The sequence below is a fragment of the Vulpes lagopus genome, chromosome 20 (genome assembly GCF_018345385.1).
Source record: "Vulpes lagopus strain Blue_001 chromosome 20, ASM1834538v1, whole genome shotgun sequence".
NCBI classification, from domain to species: Eukaryota; Metazoa; Chordata; class Mammalia; order Carnivora; family Canidae; genus Vulpes; species Vulpes lagopus.
Window position 1 is genome coordinate 13,341,402 of NC_054843.1, and position 14,695 is coordinate 13,356,096.

General features: G+C 40.2%; 1 protein-coding gene across 2 annotated transcripts in view; it reads left to right on the top strand.

Moving 5' to 3' along the window:
- The first annotated feature begins 450 nt into the window (after window positions 1-450).
- The window catches only part of LOC121479533 (keratin-associated protein 11-1), a 32,687-nt gene continuing 18,442 nt past the window's right edge, over window positions 451-14,695 (top strand). The window contains exons 1-5 of one of the 2 annotated variants that reach the window (XM_041735204.1): window positions 451-649; window positions 3,894-3,992; window positions 6,018-6,153; window positions 8,843-9,027; window positions 14,371-14,558. The gene's annotated coding sequence lies outside the window, so the exon portion shown is untranslated. The remainder of the gene's footprint in view (window positions 650-3,893; window positions 3,993-6,017; window positions 6,154-8,842; window positions 9,028-14,370; window positions 14,559-14,695) is intronic. The other variant, XM_041735206.1, reaches the window with a different exon arrangement.

A 14,695-nucleotide genomic window follows, 5' to 3' on the forward strand; every position in this document is an offset into this window, starting at 1 on the left:
TATGGACTGAGAAGATAAGTCTGCTTGAAAGGGAAGGAAATATATGGTCTCTGAACTCCATCATTTCCTTAAAAGAAAAACTGACCTGTGCCTTTAAGATTCTGATTAATTCAGAGGCTTCTGTTCAAAAATTTCAAGGAGGAAATGTGTCTTTGGGTTGGGTGTTTTGCTTCCTAGTTTGGGTTACTGCCAACTGGAGAAAATGCTGTTCTAGCAGTTTATAGGCCAACTGGAAGCACAGGATCTGTGTACTCTCCTGGGAAAGTATTGTCTTGAAATTCCCAGGGGTTGGTGTACATTGAAGCTAAGAGATTGACAGGAACATCTGGCTGGAACTGGTGTGTGTTTCTTTGCTGGGAGAGCCCAGCTAAGCTGGAGCCAAGTAGTATGTGCTCCTAAGGTGCTTACATGGGACCGCTGAGTTGGCAGTGGCTTAGTCTGGGGGCCACTGAGGCAGGGACCGTGCTTGATTCCAGCCAGATTTCTTTCTGTGCTCTCAGGACACTTACCGGCAACGTTTCTTTAATGGGCCCATTGCATCTCCTAAATTGGGAGTGGGAAGGCTACTTCTGAAGATGGACTGGGAACTTGGCTTCTCATTTCCAGTTAAAGTCTCTGCTTCTCAACCTAACGCAAACTCACAGACAAGGTGTGTCTCCTCTTCTCTTGTTTTATTAGCTCCTGTGGTTAAAGACATTGGCTATTGATTGAAACAATAGGAAAGAGGACAAGACCCTCAAATTTACAGACTGGTGGAGAAACTTGGTATGGGAGATTTGTAGATTAGAAGCAGGAAGGGTGGTGGGGAGACTTCTCTGGTGGAAATCAGGAGGAATGAGTCAAGAGTAGCATTCTTTCTAAATTGTATTTGTGGAATTAGAATCACAGGGGTGTTCTTTTAAAACAAAACAAAACAAAACAAAACAAAACAAAACAAAAAGAAACCCACAACGGATCTTTGACCCCTGTTTCAGATTAATTGGATCAAAATGTGGGGGGTAGAGGGGAATATCTTACAGGCTGAATTGTGTCCTCCCAGAATTCATATGTCAATGCCAGCCCTGATCCCCAGGACCTCAGGATCTGATTGTATTTGGAAATAGGGTCTGGTTAAATAAAAATTAAAAAAAAAAAAAAAAAAAAAAGGGATCCCTGGGTGGCGCAGCGGTTTGGCGCCTGCCTTTGGCCCAGGGCGCGATCCTGGAGACCCGGGATCGAATCCCACGTCGGGCTCCCGGTGCATGGAGCCTGCTTCTCCCTCTGCCTGTGTCTCTGCCTCTCTCTCTCTCTCTGTGACTATCATAAATAAATAAAAATTAAAAAAAAAAAAAAAAGGAAATAGGGTCTGGAGAGAGGGGAAATGAATTAAAATGAAACCATTAGTGTGGGCCCTAATCAAAGCGATCTGACCGGTGTCTTTATAAGAAATGGTAAGACCACCTGAGGACACTTCGAGAAGGTGGCCATTCAGAAGCCTAGGGGAGAAGCCTCAAGAGAAACCAAGTCTGCTAACACTGTGATCTTGGACTTCTAGCCTCAGAACAGCAAGAAAATAAATTTCTATTGTTTAAGCCACCCAGTCTGTAGTACTTTTTGTGACAGCCCTCACAGACTATTACAGGTGGAAATGCATTTTTAAGATGTCAAGAAAGTGATTTTTATGTATGATAAATTTAAAGAATGAACATTTTAGGGTTTAGAGAATGGAATTGAGTCGAGCCCCATTTGTTTTTTAAATTCACCTGGGCAGCTGATTAAAATGATCAAGAAGAGTAGAAGGGTGAGGAGGGGTAAGGACACTCAAGCTCACATATCCCTATTGAGTAATGGCAAAACACAGGTCCAGAATTACGTGGGGTTTGGCCTTCAAACCAAGAGGAACCAGGAATTCAGCAGACACTAGAACTTGGCAAAACACAGCAGAAATAAACAATTGGCAGTGTCCTTAAAGGTGGATGGGCTGGTTCATGTCACACCGCATCAGGGCTTGGACCAGGATGGGGCAAGCAGGTGACTAGGGCACAAGATTTCAGAGGCAAGGTTGTACAAATGCCGACCACCTATGTATACACCAAAAAGCTTGGGGCAGAGAATATAAAAAGACACTCACTTCCAGGGTCCTACAAGGACAGGGTAAACCCTAGTGTGACCTTGCCTTTTTAAATTGCAGGATTCCTCACCTGCTTGTCCCATCCTGGTCCAGGGCCTGGCACTCCTGGTCCATTTCCCTCTGAAGAAATTGCCCACTGAGTGTTTATTTTCGCAGATAAGGAAGGCAGTGTGTGGATCTGGCTGAGTCACAGAGGGTGGCAGGGACGCTGTGTCCCTGGAAGCTGTGTCCCTCTCAGTGTTGTGCCAGGGCTGGGTGTCTGCTTAATCCCCAGTTCTTTTTGGAACTGAAGACCAAACAAAACTCAGCATGTTTGTTGACTGTGTTCAGGTTAAGTGACGGCTTAGGGAGAGGTAGGGACAGTTCCTCACCCATTCTTTGTGCTTTGTCCTGGTGGCATCTTTGCCATCCTTCCTGCTAAGTTTAAAAGAGTGCAAACAAAAGCTGGCAATGGTTTTTGTGGAGTTTTCTGTTGCCTGGGGTGTGTTTCTCCCACAAGGTAAAGTGTCCTCTAGGGATTATCCAGTCCAAGGACCAACCCCAAGGAGATTTCCAAGTTCATCTCATCAGTTCTCAATATCAGCTCTAACAGTAAAGGATTCTAGAACTTTAAGGGACCTTAGGGATCATTAAGCTGATCCCTTCATTTTGTGGATGAGATCATTGAGACAGAAGGGAATCAAGATACCAGGCAACATAGTGGAAAAAAAGGGCCTCACAGCTACATTTAGACAGACCAATATCACCTGTCCTACACTAGGCAGAGTCAGACCAAGCAGACAACCAGGTGGCTTCTTAAGGGATCCAACTGATGTCTTTATATGTTAAGGCCAAAACAGAAGGATATACTCTGTGCCTTCCTGATAGGCCTCAGAATCACATGTCTTCTCATGGGAGGTGCTTCTGAAATACTGTTGAATGAGTTAATGTGCTACGTTCCCTCTCAGCTGTCACCAAATAGGTGATTTCTTCTAAGAATAAGCAAATGAATTAATTCGTCAAGAATGAAAGAATTGTCCTTGAGTACCACCCTAGAGTATTGCACCTAGAGACTCATGATTGCCCTAGAGCCAGGGGCTCATACCCTGCTGCAGGCAAGGAGTCTCTGAGCCTGTAGAGACCATATGGACACTCTTGTGTGTTTTGCAGGTTGGGGTTCTGTTGGTGAATCTTTTGCATCAACCTGACTGGGCTAAAGGGTGCCCAGACAGCTGGTAAAACATTATTTCTGGGTGTGTTTGCCAGGGAATCTCTGGAAGAGATGAGCATTGGCATCTGCAGACTGATAAAGATGAAGCCTCACCAGTGTGGTGTGTCTGACTTAATCCATCAAGGGTGTGAATAGAATAAAAAGGCAGATGGTGGGATTCTCAGCTTCCATAACTGCATGAGTTAATTCCACATTAAAAACAAAATAAAACAAAACCTTTGTCCAGGGGTGCCTGGGTGGCTCAGTCAGTTAAGTGTTTACGTTCAGCTCAGGACACGATCACAGGGTTCCTGGATGGAGTCCTGTGTCTGGCTCCTGGCTCAGTGGGGAGTCTGCTTCTCCCTCTGCTTCTCCCCCTGGCTCGAGCTCTCTCTCTGTCAAATCAATCAATCAATCAATCAATCAGCTCTCTTCCTCTCTATCTCTGTCAAATCTATCTATCTATCTAACTTTCACAAAAAACCCCGAAAACCTTTGTCCATTATATATATATATATATCCTAGTAGTTCTGTTTCTTTGGAGAACTCTAATTCAAGTTATTTCTTTATTTGCATTTTCTTCCTCTTCAACAGCACTGCGTGTGCCTTCAACAACAACACTTCAAAATCGTGCCACAATTAACAGAAGCAAAGTAAAGTTTTATTTGTCTTGTGGATGCTTCACTTGGGAAGGTGAGGCCCCTCCCTGCCCTCAGTGTGTGGACTTAAGTGAGTACCCTTGGACCTGAAATGAGGTGCAAGCAACCTCCTGGGCCTCAGCTAGGAAAGATGGCACCAGTGGTGCAGTGGAGTAGAAAAAGAAGAATATCTGATCAGGGTACAAGGGCTTCCTGGTACTCATTCAAGGTGACCTTGCCTCTGATTGAGAGACAGCCCGTTGGGAAGAGTAGGGAAAACTGCACCATCTTCTGAAAGCTGACTCTGTTTGAGACCAGCTTTGTCACCAGGGAAAACTGGATGTTACAGAGGTTTCAAAGCGTGGAACACAGAATTAGATTGATCGGGTCTCAATCCAATTCTGCTACTAGTTGGAGAGGTAACTGGGCCAGCTTATCCAGCATCTGTGTACCTTTAATTTCTTATCTGTGCAGTGATGACAACCCTAGCACCTGTACCTCACTTGAGTGTCCTGAAGCTTAAGTCAGTGACAGCACATAGCTTGGTACATGGAAAGCAAACAAACATTAGCTGTTAAATTGCAAGGGACAATGATGTACATGTACCGGTCCTGAGAGGAACCATCATTAGCTCTATAAAAATATATAGTCCTGTCAAGGTTTACGTGTCGTTTTTCTTTTTTAAATTTTTATTATTTGTATTTTTTATTTTCTTAAAAAGATTTTATTTATTTATTTGAGAGAGAGAGAGAGAGCACAAGCATACAAGCAGGGGGAATGGCAGGCAGAGGGAGAGGGAGAAGCAGACTCCCCATTGAGCAGAAGACCGATGTGGGGCTTGAACCCAGGACTGCAGGATTATGACCTGAGCCGAAGGCAGATGCTTAACCAACTGAGCCACCCAGGCGCCCCATTTTTTTTAAAGATTTTATTTTTAAGTAATCTCTATACCCAATATGGGGCTCAAACTTACAACCCTGAGATCAAGAGGCAAATGCTCCACCAGCTGAGCCAGTCAGGAGCCCCTACACCTCAAATTTTCAAGTTAAATTACTTTATTTTGTGCTTTCAGTAAAATAGTTTGTTTTGATATATTAAAAAATTCTCATTCTGAGTAGCAAAAAGCATTAGAAAAGGGGCCCATTGTATTAACCAAATGCATTATTTTGTCCTCATAACTTGGATTCTCGGAAAAGAGGAAAGTCTGGTGGCAAATTTAAGTGCTTATTTCTAAGATTGTTGAAGTGTTATTTCTCAATCAAGTTCTGGCAGCATTACTGAAACCACCGAACTCTCCAGGGCAATTCTCTTCATCTTGCTTTTGGCCAGCGTGATGCCCAGTGGGCAGCTGACACGCTAGCACTGCCTCCTTAATCCTCCACAGAACTCTGTTCCCGTCTTCTCTATCACCCGCAAGCACCAACTGGGATGCAGTTAATTAAGTTTGCCCTTTGGAAAACTCCAGAGGTCAGGAAATTTAACCTGCTCTCTCCCCTCTTTGTTCAGGTATGGGACCCAAGCTGCCAGGTTTTAGAACACTGAAGCATTTTGCACCATACCACCTGCTCCTTAAATGTCAAAACCAGCAGTGGTGTTTACAGTTCTATACAACAGATATTCTCTAGCAACCCCAAAAGCAAATTTCAGGGCGTTATGTATCCACTGCCAGGTGAGAAGGTTAAAAGACTAAGAACCACGAAAGTAAATATTTGGCTTTCTATGTACACATAACACAAAAATCCTCTTTTCTTCACAGTAGCAGTTTTAAACTAAATTGTTTTATTAATGCTAATAAAATTAAATGATATATTCCTTTGGTGTTTAATTTAAGACATATAAGAAGAAAGCTGGTGTTCTGTATTTTGCTATTGTATAACACTCTAGTTCATTTTCGTCCTTTGCTTTAGGCCTGGGCAGAGTCAAGATAGTGCTGAAATTTGGGGAAATGAATGTCTTTCCAATGCTGCCTCTGGTTTACTGATAACATTGATGCAATGAATAAATTCTCATGCTATTTTGTGTATCCTTCTTTGACCCCAGGAGAACATTCCAATTTTATGTATAAGTCTGTACATCACAGGTGCTGCTGAAAGAGAGAGAACACCTGGGGACAGAGACCGGCCAGGTATCCAGTCTGCCAGCCTTCTGCATGGGTTTTGGGAGCCTGCAGAGAGTTGCTTGGGATGCAGCAGTGGTTCTGATGCTCGGAGTTCAAGGTGAGGTCAGATAGTTACTTCACTTTCTTTCTTCCATGGGGACGGTGTCTCTGTTCTGGGCTGCTTGGCCTTGGGGAAGGGAGATAGAGGAGTATGAATCTATCAGTGAGTCCTTTCTTATCTCTGTGCTTCTTCCCTCACCTGGAAACCTCAGCTCTTGTAGAAGTATTTTTCTTCACGGCTAGTTGTTTGTGGTAATTCTGGGATTGGGGAGAGGGGAGAGAGGAAACACTGGAAATTTCTGTGCTACCATTTGGCTCACATCACCCTTGTACATAGATTTTTGAGAGAATGTTGGAAGCAGCAGGAACTGATGTAGTCACAGAGAGTTTCAGGGCAGTGGTGGGGCTTGAATCAAACCTTGAAGAGTAATTAAGACTAGGAATATAGGAAGGAAGAAAACCTTTTGGAATTGAGATCAGCCTGAAGAACAGTCTGAGAGTGGGAAATAAGATGAAGTATTTTGAGGAAGATTATTGATTAGAGAAGAAATTGCATCATGAGAAATAATGGCTGATGACAGATTATAAATAGCCTTGAACAATCAGGCACAGTTGTTTGGAGTTCATACAGAAGAGAAAAGGTGATGCTTTGGGTTCTTAATATTTGGAGTGATGTGAGAAATATTGTATTTTAGGAAGAATACTGTGAAAGCATTACTCAGAACATATTTCTAATGACGTGGTGGGGAGGATCTGGGATAGAGGGTAGAGAGACGGGTAACAAGAAGATAAGCATAACATCTGTCTCCCTGAAGCAGCAGTCTTCCTAACCACCTAATTTATATCAATTGAAGGTACTTTTACATCTTCTAGGCAAGAAAACTTGGAATCATCTTTGCTTCTCTAATCTTTATTTTCTGAGTCAGTGGAGTCACCAAATAGTTTAAAGTGGCACTTTGGCACATACATCTCTCTTTCCATTCCCAGTGTCTTGGACCATTAGTTTAGTTAGGATGGGAAGTTCATTTGAAAGTTCATTGAGGGCAGCCCGGGTGGCTCAGCGGTTTTAGCACCGCCTTCACCCCAGGGCCTAATCCTGGAGATCCTGATGGAGTCCCACGTGGGGCTCCATGCAGGGAGTCTGCTTCTCCCTCTGCCTGTGTCTCTCCCTCTCTCTCTCTGTGTGTCTCTCATGGATAAATAAATAAAATCTTAAAAAAAAAAAAAAGAAAATTCATTGAAAGTTTAGTTAGGATGAGAAAGTTCATGAAAGAGTTTCATTCAAAAGTTCATTTGAAAAGTCACATCGAGACTGAATATTTAAATAGAGAGGTCCTCTAAGGAGTTAGAAATATTAGGTGTAATCATAAATTATATTTTCAGACTAGAGATGAAGATGTGGGAATCATCCACACACCCTGCTAAAGGAGTATATACATTTATTGGAGAGTGTGTATGAAGGGGATATTTGTCCTGACAGACACCTATACAAAAGCATGTGTAGAGAGGGCAAAGTCCAGGCAGATAAGAGAGGAAAGAATATAGAATGGTTAGAGGACTAGAAGGATCATACAGAGCAAAAAGAAAGGGAAAAATAAATTGAAAATGCATTTGATGAAAATGAAAAGGAAATCTCTAGTAAAGAATTAAGAGTTGAATGTTTCAGAGAATTTAGGAAAGTGATGAAGGAAAGAATACTGGGTTTTATTTATTTTTTTAAATTTTTAAAAAGATTTTATTTATTTACTCATGACAGAGAGAGAGAGAGAGAGAGAGAGAGAGAGAGGCAGAGACACAGGCAGAGGGAGAAGCAGGCTCCATGCAGGGAGCCCGACATGGGACTTTGATCTCAGGTCTCCAGGATCAGGCCCTGGGCTGAAGGTGGCGTTAAACCGCTGAGCCACCAGGGCTGCCTGAATATTGGATTTTAAAACAAATACATTTTTGTTCTCCAGCAATGAACAAGACAATTTGAATTAAACCTCACACTAAGAACAACTAGAAAACCTGAACAAATATTTTTTTAATGATTTATCTTTTTTTTTTTTTGGTATAAATATATTTATTTATTTTTACATATATATATATATTTAATTGGAGTTCAATTTGCCAACATATAGCATAACACCCAGGGCTCATCCCATCAAGTGCCCCCCTCAGTCAGTGCCCGTATTTATCTATTTAAAGTCATCACAGAAACAACAGGGTTGACTCATGCTGAAAGGTGAGCCTTACATTCAGGGCTGTTTTTCCCTTAGACAGATCTGCTAAATCTGGAAGAGATAATTGAGAAATGAGGATACTGGGCAGAAATTTTGAAACCATTTGTGGTGAGGGATAAGAAAATTAAAGTTCAGAACCTTCTGGTAGGACATGGTAAAATTCCTTTTTTTGGGTTGAGAACCCAAATGATTAAATCCTGGGAGTTAAGGGGATTTGGAGGTAGATCAGTCTGGGAAGCGACTAAAGTCATGCTTTGGATGATCTCAATTCATGAAATTGAATCAAAGGCAATTGCATATGGAAATTAAGTACATAGGAAACCTACAGCTGCAAAATGCAAAGTGAAGTATGAAGAGTTAAAATTAGAAACAGGAGAAGAGAGTGTAAACAATACTGCAAAAGAGTTGGAGCCCCTGGAGCAGTGAAGACAGATAATGAGCCAGAAACACTGTGCAATCTGATCAAATCTGAGAAGTTTCTAAGGTTAGCAAAAAATATTGTCACATATTCAATCATCTTTACAGATTCCAAGCAGGAGAACAACCAACAAACCAACCAACTTAGCCTCCTTAAAATATAGCATCTGAAACCAAAAACAAAGAAGAAATCACAAAGGCATCCAGAGGATGGAAAAAGCCAAACTACTCTCAAGGAAGCAGCTGTTAGAATGACAAGCTGACTTCAGAATAGAAACAGTCAAAGCTTGAAGGTAATGAAATGTTATCTCTAAACTGTTCATGGTAAATAAGTGCTGCTAAGAATTCTCTTGCCAGTGAAAATACCTTCCAAAAATAGATAAATAACATTTTCAGATAAGTAAATACTGGGAGAATTTATCACCTGTAATCTATACCAAAGACAGAGAGAACATTATTCAGGTTCCAAATTTGAGATACCGGAAGAAATAAAGTACAGTGAAAATGAGAAACAGATGAATAGATTTAAATGAATAATGACTATGTTAAAAATAATAGTAGAGCCTTATGAGAAAATATGACAATATCACAGAAGAAGAGGAATGAATACAATTAAAATCTTCCAAGTTCTTTGCACCAGTCTGGAAGAGGGAAAAAATACCAAGGAATATCAGACTTTGATAACTCAAGGGTGAGTATTGTCATCTTTAGGGACATCACCAAAAGAATTTTAAGGGCAGATATTACTATTAAAATAATAGTGAGAAAGGAACGGAATAATAAAATGCTTAATCCAAAAGGAGAAAAGAGAAAAAAAATAATGAGGAATAGGTGAGGCAAATAGAAGGGACTAAGTCTGAAAGCAGATGGAAACCCAGATATGTCACTAAATATATTAACCATAAATGAACTAATCCTCCCATTTGAACACAAAATTTGTCAAATGAGATAAACAGTTAACTATACAGCTTATAAGAAAAACATCAAAAATATAAAATTAAAGATAAAAAGAAAGATGAGAGAAGATATACCATGCAAACTCCAACCAAAATAGAGCTTGTGTGTGTGTGTGTGTGTGTACACATACATACACCTGACAATATACATTGTAGGCAGAAACATAAACAAAATAAAGATAGAGGGTTCAAAATAATATAATACTTCACTGAGAAGATATAAAAATTCTATTTCTGCATATATCGAATAACTGAGACATGTAAGGCAAAAATTAACAATTAACAGAAGTGGAAAAATTCCCAATCATAACAGAGAATTTATTTTTATTTAAAAAATTTAAAGATCTTATTTATTTGAGAGAGAGAGTGGGGAGTAGGGGGAGGAAGAGATGGAGCGGGACAAGCAGACTCCACACTGAGCGTGGAACCCAGTATGGAGCTCAGTCCCATGACCTGGAGATCAAGACCTGAGCCAAAATCAAGACTTGGATGCTTAACCATCTGAGCCCACCCAGGCATGCTGTAACAGAGATTTTTAAAATGCTTTATTCAAAAAATGTTTGAGGAAGCAGACAAAAGGAAAAAAAGTAAGTGGAATATTTGTAAAATGTAAATAACTACTATACTTCCTAATTAGAGATATAAAAACTGTAACCAACAACTATGAAGAATATACATTTTTCAAGCACACAAGGAAAATTTACATAAATTGACCATATGCAGAGCCATAAACCATTTTCAACAAATTTCAAAGCACTAAAATCATATGGAAAATGTCACTCAATACAGAGCAATTCAACTATAAAAATAAGTAACACAAAGTTAACTAGAACATCTCTAATTTGGAAATGAATACAGTCCAAATGACTTATGGGTCAAAGAAGACATCATAAGGGAAAATAGCACATCTTTTGAAATGAATAATAATAAAAATACTACTTATTGAAATTTGTGCAATGCCATTAAAGCTGTGTTTTACGGATAGTTTAGAGCCTTAAAAACACATATTAAAGCAAAAGAAAGTTTGAAAGTCAATGACATAACTATTTCCAAAACATGTATCTGACAAAAGGCTTGTATCTAGAATGTACAGTGACTTCTTACAACCTGGAAACAACCTGAAAGTACATCTACAGCAATATGGGAAAATTGTGAAATAGTCAGTTATACAGTACAAATGCCTGCAAAACTATGAAAATGGAGGAACTTGTTCCTTACATACAGTGGGATGGGTGCATCCAATGGCATAGGTGAATCTCGCCATCAGAATGTTGAGTGATATGAGCCAGACACAATTCCATGACAAGGCCGACACATGGTTCTGTTCACAAAAAACTGAAAAGCAGGAAAAACTAAACTGCAGAGGATAAGGATAGTTATCTTTGGGGAGGAGGAAGGGATTAGTGGTTGAGAGGAAGCATGAGGGATTGCTTATGGGAAGTTGACCGTGTTCTGTTTCCTGGAAGGTGGTGCACGGCTGTTTTCTTTGTGATAAATTATTGATGATTTTGTTTTATTCAATTTTCTGTTTGTGTTATACCTTACAATAAAATAAGGAAATACTATAGGGCAGTCATTGGTGATCTTCAAGAGAATGATTTCAGCAATGCTACAGAGACAGGTTCATGAAGGGGAAAGCTGGGCAGAATGAAGAAACAATGGTGAGCCGACCCCTTTCACCGGTGTTTGGCAGTGGAAGCAAAGGACAGAAAATAAGATTTGCTCTATTCATTATTGTGGAATGTTTTAGTTTTTAGTAAACTCTTTTTTTGTCCAAGAGTGGGAAGACATAAATCTGTGTTTTTACTTCCTGATACTTTTCTGTGAAATCTTAATGCTGTTGGTTCCTTATCTTTTATTTGAATGCCTATTTAAACCGCACTGATATTAGATTTTGGAAGAAACAGACTTTCTGTTATAAAGAGCTATTTGCTGTCATATAGAATGAGTGTAATTTTGCTCATTCTGTATGACAGCGAGGACAGAAAATTGAGGGAAGGCAGGGGATATCTCAGCTGCACAAAAGAAAGATAGTTGCTCAAATTTTTCCATTTTTCCTTTGAGGATTGCTGAAAGGACCTAGTATTCCTAGTGTTGCATAGGATTCTCTCTGGGCGAGGAGACTTTGCTGTATCCGATGGCCCCTGAAAGCATCTCAGCTCAACCAGCTGTCTAAAACAATCCATGTGCTGATAACAAGGGAAATTGAAGGTGTTGTTAGGGCTTTTATCACATTTTATTGTATGAACTGCTTCCATATTTAAGTCTTGGAAAAAAAAAAAAAGGTAAAATGAGAGTTAAATTGGTTACACAGCAGTTTCTTAGAAAAAGACTTCTATCCTGGCTTGGAGATGAAAACAAAGTGGGTCAAGAAGGAGAAAAGAAACTTCACAGATCCCCAGCTAGAAAAGAATTGAGCCAGAAATGGGTAGAATTCTGAGGGCTCAATAGAGGAATCGTTTTATTCAAATTCCTTTTGGTTGAACCGGAAGGGACCATCATTACCATGACTTTACTGTTTTGATCAGAGTCAGAAAATATTAGGAGATATGCAAAATCTAATCAATTGTCATTTAATTGTCTCTATGTGGTGAGGCCCTGCCAGCCAAAATTTCATCTGACCAAACATCTAGATCAGGTGACTAAATTAAGAATTTTGCCAGTGACCAAGAAAATTTATTATGGATTTTATTACAAGAACATTAATATTAAGAATTTGATTTATTCCATCATTTTGTACCATGGAAGCACTGATACCATTCCAAGCAATTTGGGCTTCCTATTTCAGCAGATTGAAGTAGGAAATTCATTCTAAATTATAACTCAAAAACTTATTTCACCTGAAATATATGAGTCATCAACTTTTCAGAGATAAAGTTGGATCTCAAATAACTCCATGCAATAACTAAGGACCTATAGCTAAGTATTCTGTGTCAAACATCAAGCATATAGATGGAAGGAACAGAATTTGTTTCAAAAACATTCAGTGCAACTTGAGCTATGAGAATCCTTAATGCACTGATCTTCAATCAGTGACACATTCCTAACCATTATTGTGAGGAAAATATATCTTTGATTTCTAATTTACTATGGCACATCATTATTTAGAATCCTGGTGACCTTGCACTGCACTTCTAAGCGTTGATTTTATGTTGTCATTTCAGAGGACCTTACTTTGTTGTTTCCATGTAACTTATATATGTCTACCTCCAGGTACAATCCTGATCCGACTCTCGTTCTTGTCCAGGACTTGCTATTTTGTTAGAGAATAATCTTGCATTGCATCAGATTAGGACAAAGATACATTTACCACAGTCTCATGGGTTACTGGGCTATGAGCTAATTGTGTTTACCTATTGGTAATTAAATCTCATCTATTTATAATCATGATTATTCAGTGACTCAGTTTCAACTGTTTTGGGGTGAGTTGACCAGATGTTCTCATTTGAGTGAGTAGTGCTAGATTTTAGGGCCCTCAATCAGGGATGGGATGTGTTAGAAAGTAATCATTCAGCTGAGGATCATGGCTCAAACAGTAGAGGAACTGGCAGGAAGGGAGTACAGTAGACTGATGGCATTAATGGCCTCATTCTACACCTCTCCCAGTTCCCACTCCCTTTGCCTTGTCACTCTGCAGTGCCCTCTTGATTGGGCATTCTACCCCATCCCTCGACTCCGGGCTTAGCATATGTCTTGCCTTGCACAATGGCATGCTTGCAAATGTGACCCCCCCGCCGCCCCGACGTGGAGGTCTGAACAATGTTTATATATTTTTCCTTGTTCTGTTGCTCCTCTCTGATTGTGGTGACCAGGTGCCTGGCTGGCCTGCTGTGAGGTGGGACATGTGGACCAGAGCCCAGTTGTTCCAGACATCCCAGCTTGACCCCAGAGCAGCCAATAACCTGCTACCCCCAGACTGGAGAAATCAGCCTAGCTGAGGCCAGAACTGCTCAGCTAAACCCAGCCCCAATCAACAACACACACACACTCTTAAACAAAATAAGTGCTTATTATTTTAGGACCCTGGGAGATTTGTCATATATCATTATTGTAGATAGCTGACAAAAGGTAGTACTGTCAACATTGAGTTTTTGGTTCCGTTGGTGGTGTAGCACTTCCCAGACTCATTCATTCTACTTACCTGATGGTCAGAGAGGGTGAGTAAGGACCTTCAACACATTTGAAGCTTAGTCACTTGCTTCAAGTACAGAAACGTAAGTCAGAGGTCATTTTGCCCCTTCTCAACCTAGCTTAGTTCTGGGTTTGGGGAACAGTGGGTGTCAAGTCAGATGAAGGACTCCTCCCCGAAGCTGTAGGCTTTCTTTTCAGCCCACCAGCAAGTCCAAATAGAAAATGATTGTTCTTCCTTTGTGTTTCATGGGCTCCCTTCTTCATTGATGGCTCAGAAGCCTCCTTACTTCATGTGAAGAGAAAACCACCAAGAAGCATTTGAAATGTGTACATCATGCCTTTCCAGTTGCTAAATAACTATTCCAGCTGGTTCAGTACATTATGGGGGACCTAGGATCACATACATTTTAAGAGTTTAGATTTTAAGAAATGTTTAAGTCCATTTCGATATTTTTACAGTGTAATGTGGAAGATGGTGCAAATGCATTTCTATAAGTGGATTCTTATTTAATGATCCTAATAATACTTATCTTTTTTTTTCTATATTAGCACCATAAATTTCTGCATACTCATCTCAGTTAAAGTTATCAGGGAGAAAGGAAAAGCAAAAGCTCAAAATAACCCTGAGAAATACTGTTTGGGTGATTCTGCTCACAAATCATCTTATTTCACAAGATTTTGGAAAGCGTCATCACTCCCTGCTGCAACTGGGCCATTTTGCAGCTTGAAGTTTTGAGGTGAGTCACCTGAAAATGGAGCTAACAGCAGACTGAATGAGAAGGCTCAGCAAAATGACAGATGTGATGTGTGAGACTTACCAAGAGAGAGGCTGTGCAGTGTTCTCTGTACCTCACTGTCATTGCTTGTCTGTCTG